The 14,671-nt window shown below is 39.9% G+C and overlaps 1 long non-coding RNA gene across 3 annotated transcripts; it reads left to right on the forward strand.

Moving 5' to 3' along the window:
* Positions 1 to 424: 424 nt before the first annotated feature.
* LOC126915755 (uncharacterized) lies at positions 425 to 12,271 on the forward strand. 3 transcript variants are annotated; one of them, XR_007710315.1, is made up of 3 exons: positions 425 to 2,990; positions 3,205 to 5,884; positions 5,957 to 12,271. It is a non-coding gene; the product is annotated as an uncharacterized LOC126915755 (long non-coding RNA). The 3 variants fall into 3 exon arrangements; XR_007710317.1 differs by having other exon boundaries at positions 5,965 to 12,271; XR_007710316.1 differs by having other exon boundaries at positions 425 to 2,986.
* The last annotated feature ends 2,400 nt before the right edge of the window (positions 12,272 to 14,671 follow it).

Raw genomic sequence — 14,671 nt, forward strand, 5'->3', positions numbered from 1 at the left:
GTCGATCGGAAACGTCGAAAGGTTACCTTCCTCCTACTAACTTCTTCCTTCTTTCTTCTTGCCCTTCTTCTTCCTCTTCGACAACGTGTCCTTTTTTCTTCTTTCCCCGCCTTCCACTCCCCCCTTTCTTTTTTTCTTTACTACGTTCCCTTGCTTAGAACTCGGAACGGCCATTCTTCCTGCAGGCCGATTTCACTTAATTCGAGAGGAGTGCGCGAGTTTCGCGGAAAGGCAAAGGTCGGAAAAAGAAGAATAAGAAAAGAGGAACCTTAGAATTCCTCGTTCTGCTCGGCGTTTATCCGAAGCCGCTACGAGGGACATAATCACGCCGCTAATCGCGCAAATGAATTCTTTCCCGCGCGCCGGATTTCAGAAGCTCCCCGTGTGAAATTTCCACGACGAACCGTGAGCAGTCTATGTTTGTAAGAATCTATTGGAGTAGGAGGTGTTGGTTACGTGAGATACGATTTAGCTAGTTTCTAGAGATTCATAAAGGTAGATATTCTGTTATGCATTATGTAGTACTTGCTTTTGTATTTTTCTCTTTTTTTTTTTTTTTTTTTTAATAAGATAAGAATAATCGCGATTAGCAGCGTGCAAGACGATGAAAGATCGTTCTGTTATTGGATTTCGCAATTTCGTTGAGTTAAATGTTTTGTAACGGAATGGAAAGGATCTTCGTTTTGCGTAAATGTTTGCAAATTTATAAAGATTTCGTCTTCATAATGAATTTTGCCACGGTGTTTTAATATATGTAATATAATCGAGGAGCTTTCTATTTGACTAGAAAATACACTCGACATCTGTACGTACGTACATTTTCATCATAGACCTACATATGTATAGTATCATACGTGTATACTACATTTTGCTCTACGATCACTGTACCACATTCATTAAATCTTTTCTATTCTCCATGAATTCTCTGCCCTGGCAAAATTGTAGATTCGCTTTAATTTCTTTCCAGATAAATTTCCCATCTGTATTCCTAGCAGACTACTTTGCCAGTCTACCATACCTGATATTAAAATACACATTTCCCCAGGTTCATTTTTCACACGCATATATGCACACGCTCTCCCCCTGTTTAAACACCCGTTTTCCATTTGCCACAATGTTGGACGAGCACACATTACCGATTTCAAAGGACAGATTCATTTGCTGAAAGGGATCGAACGCAGCGTGCAAGTGTCAGGAAGAAAGGCAGGATAAGGATTTGTCGAATAGAAGGGCAAGGGGAGCGGAAGAAGAAGAAAGGGATTTCAGGGTGGCTCAGGCGTTATAACGAATTCTTTTCGAATTCCATTATCGTCGCACGCTCCAATTATTCTCGTCGTTCCGAGGAATGATTTATCTCCCCTATTGTACGCCCTTCCTTTGATAGGAAGGCGCAGACTGTGGTCGTGTTTCGAATCAATTAACTTGGTGACGTCAGTCAATGCCACCATCCCCGCCTATTTGCGTGATCATTCCCCGTAGAAGCAGCTTATTGACTTATTAATTAAGGCTCGCTTCTTGTCGGAATTCGATTGGCGAGAACATCGTGCCTGCTAATAATCACGAAGAACCAGGAACATCTTGAAACCTCTGACACGAGCATTATTATCGAATAAATTATCGCAAAGAAAATCTATTCCGTGGTGTAATCGGTTTGTAAACGATACGAAAATTGTCTATATAAAGAAGTGAATTTTTCTTTATGTAAAATAATCATATTAAAAAACTGAAACAGAGGAGTTCGTGGAGGAAGTGATATAGCCGAGTACATTTTCCGTTATAGAATTTTTATCGAATGTATTACGTTCGTATAACGCGAACGCATTTGAAATTGATTAATTTTTTCCCGAGTAGCGGTCCAATAAATTACTCTGTTCTATCACTTAGCCGGAATTGAACGAGCAAATTTCGTATAAATAACCGCGAACGTTTCGCTGGAAAGAAAAACAAGAAATAATTACACGTTTTTGTTCAAAGAAAGGAGCAGAAATTTGTTATTACCATAACAAAACACAAACACTTTCTATAGTTTATTCAGCATCCTGTCTCCGAAAAATTCTCCAATAACACGTTGTTCCATGTAAGCTTCTACACCTGTACAATCGCACATAACATTTTCTTCCGTGTAACTTTCTCTCGCCGCAAAAACCACGCTATGTAATTTTCGTACCGCCAACTCGATCGTTCATCACATTTACACAGGGAATCGGTCGAAAACAGGTGGAAATTCTGGCAAATAAATGTGACGTCAAAAATACGGTTCCATCGTTGGAGCAACGAACGTGCTTTGATATGCGCGGCCCGCTTATCGCCAGCAAAACGGTTCTGTACGAAAGGAAATATTATTGCCGTGCATTATCGATAATTACTGTCGGCTCACTTACGGAATGGCCTTTAAAACGAAACTGACATTTATTAAACGGAATCGCGGGCCCGCCGCAGCGGTTGCGCCCGATCGATTACAGTCGTAATGAACGAACGCAAACGGCCACCAGAGCCGTACCAAAAGATCAGAACGCGGTACGCGTTGGTTTATACCGTATTTGTGGACGGCTCGTCCGGTAACCGTTGTTATCCCGCTCCTAATTCGACTAGCTGTTAAATTATTACCGGACAACCGGCATTTCGCGGCCAGTTACTGTGCTCGCTTTTGTTACACCGTCCTCATCATCGCGGCGCGGTTACCTTTGCCATCTTTGTTATCATATTCGCGGTAACCAAACTCACCTCGGGCTAACTAACCAGGGGGATGAAACTTGTCGTTTATTCATCTCTGTGATCATTTGTGATTCAAGTAATTACGCAGCTCAGAGACTCTTTGTTAATTTTGCCTTTTTTACTCGAGCCAGCATTTAGAAGCTTTGCCTTTATTAGCAAAGAAAGAAAGACATGAATTGCGGAAATTTGAAAAACATAGGTTTTATCATTCTATGAAATGAAACGTGACGAATACTTAAGATTTTGCCTTGGTCCATAAAACAACAGACTGGTAGGTAAGATCTGTAACTTAAACTCTCTATTTGAAATTAATTTTCTGAAAGATTTACTCTTACTAATTGTTCATTTAATTGAAACTGTGAAGACAATATGTTGTAACAAACGATACATATATTGTTGGTTTTTTAGTCGAACAAAATTGCCTTCAATTATGGTTGTATAACGAGTACTTCGTTCGATCAATCAGCAGCCAATTATATTTATTTTTAGGAGCAGAATCACAGCCCAGAAATGTAATCCAAACGTATCTGGATTGAAAAACTGAAAAAATATCTATATGGTAATTAAGCAAATTCTTTGAGTTGAACGAAGACAGTCTGTTTGACAATTAAAAAACGTTTCCTTCCAAAAAGGTAAAATCACTAAAAGAACATAGCGCAATATAATGTTACTGGTACAACAAATAAAAGCCATCAATAAGTCGTAACATCAAACATGTGCCACTGGAAAAGCTCGAATCACTATTTCTCGCTACGCTTATGAACTTATTAATGAAAAACAGACGTAAAGTCGCGCGAACGTACGAATCAGCCGTGTAACGCCATTCGTTACAAGAAATATTTATTAAAGGTCCAAAAGAAATGGGTTGAACATGATGAATTTATGATTTCAATCTACGAGGCGAATGACCAGGCACGCCTCATTTGTTCTAATATTTTTCTTCCATCTATCGAGGGAACCGACTGCACGTTAATAACCTGCACGATCGTATCGAAACGTCAGGAGATAATAATTGCCATCAGGAATGGTCGAACGAAAGGGGAAACGCTGTACGCTTTTCGAAATGGATCGGCCAATTACTCGCGAGTTCTTGTCTCTCTCTCTTTTTTTTTTCCCTCGATGTTTTCCTTCCATTTCCATTTCGAAAGCGCTCTCTCTCCCTCTTTTTCTTGCTATCTCTGTTTCTCATAGCAACAGAGTTGGCTCGCTCTTTTAACACGCTGTTCGAACGTCCACGTGCTGGTAATTGGAAATTTCGTGCATCTGACCCGGTTCGCATGTTCGCCACCGCGGGTTTAATCCGCGAAACGTGTGTACAAATCGTACGGAAGAAAAAACCGGAAACGCCAGTTGACCGAATGAACGAGCACCGTTCGAAACAGTTTTACAGGAGCAATTTGTACCGAGGGACTTCTACAGGGAAAACTATATTTAAAAGTCATTAGCGTGCGAGTTCTCTCTCTTTATCTCTCTCTTTCTCTCTCTCTAACCTCCCAGTACAACCGTTCTCCGGCGTTTCCATTAAAAATATTGCGCGTTTGCGAAGTCCTACGTACACACGCGAACGCGTTTTCAAATGCGAAAATTAACTTACGTCGAAATCTCCCCGCGAATCGACCGGTTTTTCACGAAACGACAAACACCGCGAAATTAGTCGCCGGTTATTCTGCTGTAATTCGACTGCACCAACGTTTTGTAATCGCGTAATCTGTTAAATTTCATGACGTTCTCGACCTTTCTTTAAACGTTTGACCATTTTACGTATCTGAAATTCCACGAAAATTCGAATTGAGCATTTCAATGTTTTAGGAAATATAAATAGTTCTTAATATGTGTATTTGTATTTATCTGTAGAATTAGTTTTATCAATGGCATTGAGATGTACAGGAAAGAAATTTATGTTGCAATTTCATCACAATTTGCTGCAATGTGCAAATGGACAGTTTTCTGAACGTTACCTTGACTCGCTATATACGTGTTCCGATTGCTTCGTCGAAACTCATGAAATAATCATCTTTTCGCGTATGTCGCTCAAAGAAACAGTAATGGTAATAATTTAGTGATACCTATCATCGATATTGGTAGTCGAATGTTCAACGAATCAGCATTTACTATCACGAAATTAATGTTTTAGTGTTTGTGCTGTACAGTGAAATATTTGTTGGCCGTGATACATGTCATTTAGACGATAAAAATAGGTTGAACATTTATTTACTTTAAACATTGTTTATAAAATAATTTATCATGGCCAAGCTATCTTATTAAAATTTATTAGCCTGGATTAATGCATATTAAACTACACAATTTTTCTTCTATCTCCAGAAACATTTAAATAGAATTTTAAAGAGACATATTTTTAAATTATAGCTTACTGTGCATTTTATTTTATACAATATTTAATTTTACATTACTGAGAAGTGTATTTAATTACACTACTACAAGAAGTCAGGAAAGTAATAAAAGGGAGTTCTATTGCATTTATAGGCATTCGATATAGCCATATTTTACTGATATAAAAACGGACCTTCAGTTAACGTTATGCCCCGTAAGGTATTTTCCAAGAAAACTTTTCCTTCTTCCTGTATTACTCAGGTAAAATATCCGATTACTTTTATTGTGTGATCGTTCGTATGGTACGACGATTACAATGACTCATAGACCGTCATTTACGACTAGCAAATACAATTCCTTACATAGGGTTCAAAGAGGATTTTCTTTTCAGGTAACCAACTTAAGGAATTCTTTCCGTTTAACATCGAGTAGAGCGTCAGTCAGGCCGAAAATTCAAGTTTATAGAGTTCTCGAATGATTCTGGCGATCGAACCCGTTGAAAGTCATTCGAGGATTATCTCGGAGATTTCTAGAAGCTTTCTAAATACCTTTCGACGTATAAGTAAAATTTATTAAGTAATATGTCACATTTGTGAAACTTTCATATGGATATTATTCTTGAAGTTCTACTGTTATACTAATAAGTATAATAAGTGTACGTTAAATATATGTTAATTCATTTCAGAAACGTGCATTTATCTCTTGAAGCTTATTCAGGATCATCGAGCAACGGGATTGATACGAATAAATTTCCAATCTGTGTTACAAACGAATATCGATAGAAATCAGGAAGATTCAAGTAAAATAATTAATTACTAATTAATAGGATAATAAAATGGTACAAGATTTAGTTTTTAACGATTTTAATTATTTATCTCAAAAAATCCCTACTGTGTATTTCATATGATAGTTTTTCAGATTCTTATCTAATGTCATTTGCTTACATTCCATCGTTACACGCTAATGGCTACTTGAATTTACGGAATTTAATAAAAGCAATTCCTCAAACAGAAGACAACTTAATCAGCTACAGTAGCTACCCGACAACAAAAATATCCATACATCAATTAGTAATTCGATGTATCTTCGCAAACTGACAGCTCGTATTCAAATCAACTTTCAGGTGTTCGTTGAAATTTCAAGTAATTTACATATTCTATCTTACAAAATCCGCAAGCTGATCTTCACCGAGTCCTGCGTTCCAACATCCTACTCCAACGAGTTTCGTTATCTCCCCTCTGAAAGAGCATAGAAAGAGAAAAATCCGATAATACAACGAACAAAATTACAAGGAGAAAAGGAAGAGAAGAAAAGAGAAAGCGCGATAGACAATGGCGCGAAGGCCGGGAGGAGAATCAGAGCCAGGCCGGTTCAGGTTTCGGGCGCGAACGACGATCATTAATAATATCCCTGCCTCGCGTCTCCATTTTACGCCGTTGACAATGGACAACTGTGTAACAATAATGTTCCGGGTTGGCCGTGTATGACCACGAGGGACGATGGCGTGGTGGTCACACTGTCCGTACAGAGCCGCACAGCCAGACAAAGATGCAACGTTCGTGCTGAAATGAGCGCGCGCGAGAGAGGCAAATAGGGAAAATGGGGGAGAGACAGAAAGGACGGGAGAATCGATGAGGAGAGATGGAGAGAGATGGAAGAAAGGGGAAAGCGGCTGGCATGGACCATCTACGACCGCGCCGCAGTCAAGTAATGAAATTTGACTGGAAATTAACCACCGTGGTGTACGCGCACACGTCGCTGCCGGTCTCGGAAGTGGCGCGTACAAGTATCCGGTCGCATGTGTTTGTGCGCCGTGTTCCCCCACCATTGGATCGCGGGCCGAGTCGCGACGCGCATGCGCACGCCGTCAAACAACACCGAACCGCGGCACGGTCCGCACGTACAAGATATTACGAGAGTCGCGGCCCATCATCGGGCGAAAATAATGGCCAACCGTTTCGTGATAACGATGAGTTAGCGTTACACCTCGCTTGTGTATACGTATATCACGCGGCAACCCTACTCACACCTCGACCGCGACCCTGCCGGTTATTGTCTCCTCGTCCCTCACACCATACTTTCTCTCTTTCTCGTTCGCTACGCGTTACGCTACTATTTCGGGCTTATTGCGTACCCGCACACCCCACCTCTTTTATTTCCAACGTCCGGCACAAATGATCGCCCCTACGACCCTACGTATATTTCTTACATTCTTATGGCGCGTCACGTTGCAGTAGCATTAATTCGAGAATGTTTCAATTAATGCGTAAGGGTATTTGGTTTCTTGGTGATTGGAAAGGAATAAATTTTGATCGATGGTATACCGTAGAAGTGTTATTAGGCTAGTTCGCTCCAAAAATAGTAGAAAAGTTAATCACATGACGCAAGTGTACTGAGTACGGTAGAACAACGTTCCTTTTAAAGAAAGTATCTAATTAAATAAATAGTGTTCAGTGGAAGAAAAAACCAGCGAGATCTCGAGCAAAAGTTTCTTAAACACGATTATTACCAATTTCGAAAGGTTGTAATCAATTATAATGAATAAGCAGAACTTGTAATCATACGGAGTAGGTAAATGCTAATGTCTTTCTATTACAAGTAAAATAATTAATCATTCGCCTGAACATTTCTGGTCATTATGGTTAGCGAGTATGTGTTCGAAACCAAACTCTAGAGAGAAACTTTCATAGTCTATATCAAACAAGAAAAACAAAATATGAATTCGACTTTAATATTCAGAGGGAAAAAAGGGACTAATCGAATGGAATAGGAGTTAATCGAAGCGGGCAACCAGGAAAAATGACGTGCACACGTTGAAGCTACGTAATTATCGTTATTTACCGCGGATTGCGTGGCCCGGCGCGCCACCACTAATCCGGCAGCAACAGTTGTTGAAACGACAGTAATAGTGGCGCGGGATCGATAGGTGGTTTATCGTGCAGTTTGAGCGGCGCCATGCATTATTGAAATACGAGCCGGCCAAAAGATTTCACGCGTAGGCTGTGAATAGTGCGAATACATCGGACAAAACCTCAGCAATGTGGTTCCTTCACGACCAACGTCCGATTCATCAAACCAGAACGATCCGTATTCGATTCCGGATCGATCGAAAATCCAGTCCGAAGATTAAAATATCATAATCGTCGAGTGTGGTTGTCTGAATCTTGTAAGATCATTTACTGGTTGTATCGTATCATTACGTGCAATACTGCCGTCCTTACCTAACATCTTTTATTATCTGTCATTTTGAAATTGAATAAAGCGAAGAATTTACCATTTTTTTCGTGCCATCTTCGTTTTTCTTCGTTCACTTTCAAATATTTGACGAATATTATCGGTGAACCTTCAGAATTTTCGAAAGTAACTAGAATTAATATTTTTCTCTGCAGATGGATTCTCAGTTCATTCTAACGAAATTGTACGTTGTATTGTTTGTTACTTTCAATATAACGTAAGATCGATTATTTAGCACCAATATTTATTTTAATAGAAATATATCATAATAGACGTGTTGTTAGTAAATAACATTTGTAACCATCGCCAAATTATGAATAACATTTCAACCTATTGAATATGATCATACCGATCAGTATAACATTTATACAAACATATTATTCAATACAATTGAAACCACAAGAAGGTAGATACTAAATATAAAGCTAACTTTATGATTCGACTTGAAAGATCATGATCAAACGACGAAGACAAATTACAACAACCACCCATTGAGACACAAAAATAATCATAAATCACGTTCCAACAAAATTGAAAAGCAAATCATCGCCTATTAAACCTGAGAAATACAAACAGCAAAACGGTAGTCGAAGCACACAGGTAGTCTCCATCCTGTAACCTCGGTATACGTCTACCCAGCAGTACGATAAGACCAGTTATCAGTGGATGGTCGATATCGAGCGGATCGATCGGTCGCGACGGCTGGCGAACGACGAGAATTCCGCCACGGTTGACAGATTTTTGCCCGGAGCCGTCTTATTACCGCGAATCAAATCCAGATATCGTGGCAATCTCGACCCTGCCGATCGAGCAGTTCGTTGCAAAGATAATTCGTCGCGTCTACGATCGGATTAACGTCGCGAGACGTCCGGCGACCAACCGGAGTGAGTTGTAAACTTTCCGACCTGTTAGGTCGTTAAATCCGTTGAAAACGACTCTGCTCGCGCGTACGTCTGCATTTCATATGTTCTTTAACGCGTACACACCATCCGGTTGACCGGACGCGTTTACGAGCTACGGAAACGATTTCCGACTGGTCGATACGCGGCAGCCGATAATTTCGATACGCGACGTCCGATCTGCGAGAAAGAGAGATCGTGGGGCGATGGTTAAATGGGAAAGGTAAATAAAACGGTCGAACGCGGAGCGGAACGATAACTCAACCGGCTAGGACGGTGTAATAATGAAATGCAAGCGCGGGAGCCGGTTTTTCAGCGGAAACGAGTAGCGATGGGGGGTGGGCGGCACCGCTTTGAAATTAATAATAATGTTATCGGGAGGGGTAACAAAAAGCTTTTTAATCCCGATATAATGACGCGCGTATTAACGCGCACCGTTTTCGACCTTTTATCGCAACAAAAACGCGACGATCGCTGCGCTTTTAATCGGGATTATTGCTCTATTTCCGCGAGCACGGCCGTCCTTCACGAGGCGGGAGGTGCTTCGAATGAATAATCGAATTGGGTTAATCCATATTTACCGGGATCAAAAACTCGGGGATTATCGGAAAGTAATTTTCATCGGGCCGAGTGGATGGTAGGGGATCGACCACTTTTCTCGATCGGTCACAGCGTCGTGTATCGTCCATCGCTTAAGGGCGGCTCCTTCGAGAACATTAGTGCTTCGATCAAATGTAAACTCCAACTACGTACCCACTTATTTAACCAGAACTCGTCTTGTTTCTTTCTTCTTCTGCTTTGGTTTTGGATTTTATTTTCAAGCAAAATTGCAGAGAATATTTAAAGGGACATTAAGGTAATGATGTAACTACACATCCATGTACATATACATACGTGCCCAACTTGTTCATGGTATACTTGCGAGTCTTCGTTTTTAATCGGCCAACCGTTCGAGAGTTGAGGTTAGGTTGATTTAGATGACAAGGTTAGATATACAGAACACAAACGAACAGATAATGTTCTCGAGTACTTCAAATAGTAGTTACGAAATTTCTCGTGTTCGAGTTTCGACACTACTAGATTAGAGTAGTAAGAGGGATCCATTATCGTTATCTGTAATCATTATGGACTATGATCATAGGAAATTTTGTTAGATATTACAGGGAAGAGTTACAAATATTATATATACCTCGGATAGGTACATTAAATTAGAATTTCTAGTGCGCATTGCAATAAACTCTAACACGTTTCCCTTTTCCAACACCAACATCTGCTACGAACTTAAAAGAACAGCCTTATAAGATCCAGATGCTTCCTTGTACGAAGATCCAATCATCTTATCGAACTGAACACAAAATAACTGTTATTCTCAACAAATCTCGAAACAACGACTTAACGGAGGAAAGTCGGAAGTGGCCGGATACCGAAATATCCGTCGGATAATTTCGAGCGAACTGTACCGGCGCGGGAAACGTAAGAGGGGATCGTTCGAGCAAAGAAAGTGGAGCGTACTTTCTAACGAGCTAAGCGAACGGAGGAAACGAGAACGAAAGAAAGAAAGGCAGCAAAGAGGGAAAAAAAAGAGAAGAATTCGCAGACGCGTTTTACCCCTACCCCCACGAAGCTCGGAAGCTATTCGAGATTTTTATTGGCCTGGTCGAAGTTCGTCGGTATGTTTTAGCCAAGTTTTACGCCGCTCTCCGCTCGGCTGGCCCGGCGATCGCTCGAACGACTTCGCGGAAAACGAATGAACGGACGGCGAGGAGTTTCCGGCGCGCGAAACGAGGCGTAAATGTAAACGAGCGATCGACTCGTTTCAGCCGGTTACCGGCGAATAATTCGTCCGCGCGAGCAAACCTGCCGCGAGCGAGCGTTTTCTCGCGCGGAACGCGACAGACTACGGTAGCTTGTAGGAAATATAGTGGATGGAAACTATAGGAATACCGCGCTACAGAAGAGCGCGATAAGCCATATTTAGACTGCGGATGTTCATGCATTTTTGAAAAATTTCAGATTCTAAAAATCTACAGGATGCATATAATATGCTAAAACGTATAAAATATTAGAAGAGAAGCGCTTCTTGATAATTAATAAAGGCAACAATTTTTTTTAATTATATTCATAAAGATACAAAGTTTTTATAAGGTAACATTTTTCACATTTTGTTTCTTGACAATTAATCTTACGTTACCAAAATACGTATGTAATTCTTTTGTCTGACTTTAGAGCTAAAAATATGTTTGCTACTCTTTTCGTAACTTAAAAAACATTGCTTTTCGTAATATTAAAACATTGAAAGCGATTAGCTATTTTACGTTAAAATATTCCTCATTTTTTTAGTCATAATGTTAACAAATCGATAAAAATGCAGTTTGAGAAAAAGAACGTAACTAGAAAATTGTTTTGTTAAATATTACAACGGCTGTTATATTTTATTCATTTCTATTATATGTATTCTATGTATTTCTGCAGCCTGAAATTTCACATAAATGCAGAAAAGTCCGCGATATACTTGTAACTCATTTCTAACGTAAATTCAAATATAAATTCTAGAAACGCCAATTCTATTTTATGATTCATCTTTGTTCTGCTAACAATGACGGAAATTGATTTTAGAAAACTATCGTTGATGCCTTACATGAAAAGAAAGATATAGAGAGAAACATAAAAAATCCGTGCGTATAGAATATGTACAGCCCTAGTTGCGGTTATATCAATTGGTGATCCTATTTAACGCTTTATGAGATCTTAGTATGTAATCGGTTAGTTAGACGACAAAGTTTACACGTTTCAGCGTCTGGTCGAGCGAATTGACAGAAACCTGAGGGCGCGTAACCTCAATCAGCATGGAACATACAGTTTGATAAATGTAGTTTCACTGGTCAGCTGTACGTAATAGAACCAACAGGAACGATCGATGTTAACCCGTTATATAACTGGGTCATTTCTTAATCGGGAATCTCTTTGGGGAATTACAAATTTATAAGAAAAAATTAATTTTAGATAAATCGATCTTAATGAAATTTTCATATATATATCTATATAATGTAATGTATATTTAATACTGCAAATATAATGATACATTAAGAAATCTTGAGGAAATAAATAGTTAGTTTGAAAATGACTTACTTAATGAATTATAATCCGAATGGAAAGAAGACGACGAACTAACGCGACAGAATTAGGACTTCTATGAAAATTACGCCGAGCCTGGTATGATTCTAATTATGCGTTTTGCGTTTAACGGTTTATTATATAGTTGTTTCCAAACTAGATAAACCAGATCCTTAGATAAGTTATTTTAATTATTCTATTTTCTTCTTCAAATTGTGACTACTTTAACTTTATATTCTGGTTACTGTAGATTTTTCAGATAACATTTTAACTTTGTTTCTATTTCTGCTGTACATTTTTATCTGATGCTAGATGTTATCTACTATTACTTTATGCTATTACTTTACTATAACTGGATTAATAGATTAATAGATCGCGATGAAGATTACCGTACAAGTATACCTAAATAAATACATTGTTTTCTAGATATTACACACAAACTATATAAAATTTGCACGTGAACGATATACAGTTGTAAATTCGTGTCGTAGACCAGTTTATTCGAGTTACAAATCGAGTTGTTCCATGCGGATACCACGTGAACAGTGTTACACGCGACCTGAATTTCGACAATTTTATACAACGGTTTGCTATTTTATATTTCCACGTATATTACGTATAGATTATGCTTTATTCTCTTCTTTTCCATAATTTCGGCAGTAGAAAGTTTGACGTTCAAAACTGAATAGGTCAAGAAAATATTACCGAATTTCAGGGAAAATGCAAATTTTAAAACGGTGGAAAATTTCTGGTGTGCTGATTAACTTTCTATTGTAAACGGAGATTAAATCATTAAAAGAGCATTAACAGCATACGAGAGAACATTTAATCATCTATCGCAGTTTTCAAGCACTGCGCCGTGTTACTTTAATACTAATTGCATTGTGCTTGTCACGATGTCATTAGAAAATTATTTAAAACTGTAGTCCGCTCGTTATTACGGTTGAAATTTTAATTGATTTGCGAAATTTTAATTACGAATGAAAGTTTTGAAACCCTTGACAGACCCTACCTATATGTAATAAATCATATTCGTCGGTCGAATCTTTGTTTCAACCCACCGCGTCTTTTTTTAATTTGCATAAATCATGCTGAAAAATATTTGAGAAAATTCTAAAATTCAACTACCTCTTGTAAACTATCAACATCGCTATTTAAATCGAGTCACGTTAATTGTAACATATAATAGATTACAAAGTTTGCTAGATTAGAAAGTTTAGTAGATTACAAAGACGTGGTATGATTAACGAAACTTAAGATAAGACTCGTATATTAGCTAAGTACACTAAAGTAACTATGTATCTCGTCCTATTACCCACTTCCATTTCGCTACAATTTCCGAACCAAGTTCCATAATATCTTCTCAATCGGGAATAGTACAAACGGGTGATAAAGAAAACTGTGTGTTCTTCGATTCCTTGCACGAAAGTGCAAGCAGCCTCGGCATTCGGTAGCACCAAGATGGCGACATTTTTTCGATTTTCTCTCGACGCCGCGAATCGACGCTTCCACCCTTCTTTTTTACGATCCCGTCACCCGTGCACACAGGTGTACACCGTACCCAATACTCTTTCTCTCCCGATTCGACGTCGGCTCGTGGAAAAAGAGAGAAAAAGCAGGATGAAAAGAGGGGGAGGTGGCGGTGGATGGTTAAAGGGTACGACCAGAAAACCGACAAAGACGGAGAAAGGAGCGAAAAAGAGACGAAGAGGAGGATGAGAGGAAAGCGAGCAAGAAAGAGGAAAAGTAATTGAGGGAAAAAGAGAGAGAAGCAGGAAGCTATGGCTGCGGCAAGTGAGAGTTTGGAGGGGTAGGTGGAGGCAGGGTGGAGGAAGTACAGGCTGTTTTATTATGCAAAAGCTTTCTCGGCAGTTGGGTCGTTCTGGCTCCGCGCCGTTGCACCAGCATCGAGTCGGAGGCAGCGGTGGTGGCGGCGGTAGTGGCGGTAGCAGCGGGATACAGCTTGGTGGAGGAGGGTTGGAAAAAGCCTCCGCCCCCGAATCGCGTAAATACCGGCAGCCATTTTGCGATAAACTTTTTTCGGCTGGTCCGTGCCGCGCTATTCCGCGCCGCGCACCATGCCGCGCCACTGCCACAGCCACCGCCACAGAGCCACCACCGCCACGGCCAACGTTGCCGCCACACGGCAAAGCACGGCTTCACAGACCAACACACGGTGAAAAAGTTTGGACACGCTCTCGAAAAGGGGAGTCAAGGGGCGGCCTGGCCACCGCCGCGATATTCTATGCCTGGTGGAACCCGCGGATGAGAGTTTTCGTTGAGCACGCTGGAACAGACGGAGGGTGGGCGTGGAAATGGAGAGAAAAAGAGAGGATAAGGAGAGGGTGAACAATTAATCTTTCGCGGAGGATTTTCCA

This window comes from Bombus affinis, chromosome 4 (assembly GCF_024516045.1).
Source record: "Bombus affinis isolate iyBomAffi1 chromosome 4, iyBomAffi1.2, whole genome shotgun sequence".
NCBI lineage: Eukaryota > Metazoa > Arthropoda > Insecta > Hymenoptera > Apidae > Bombus > Bombus affinis.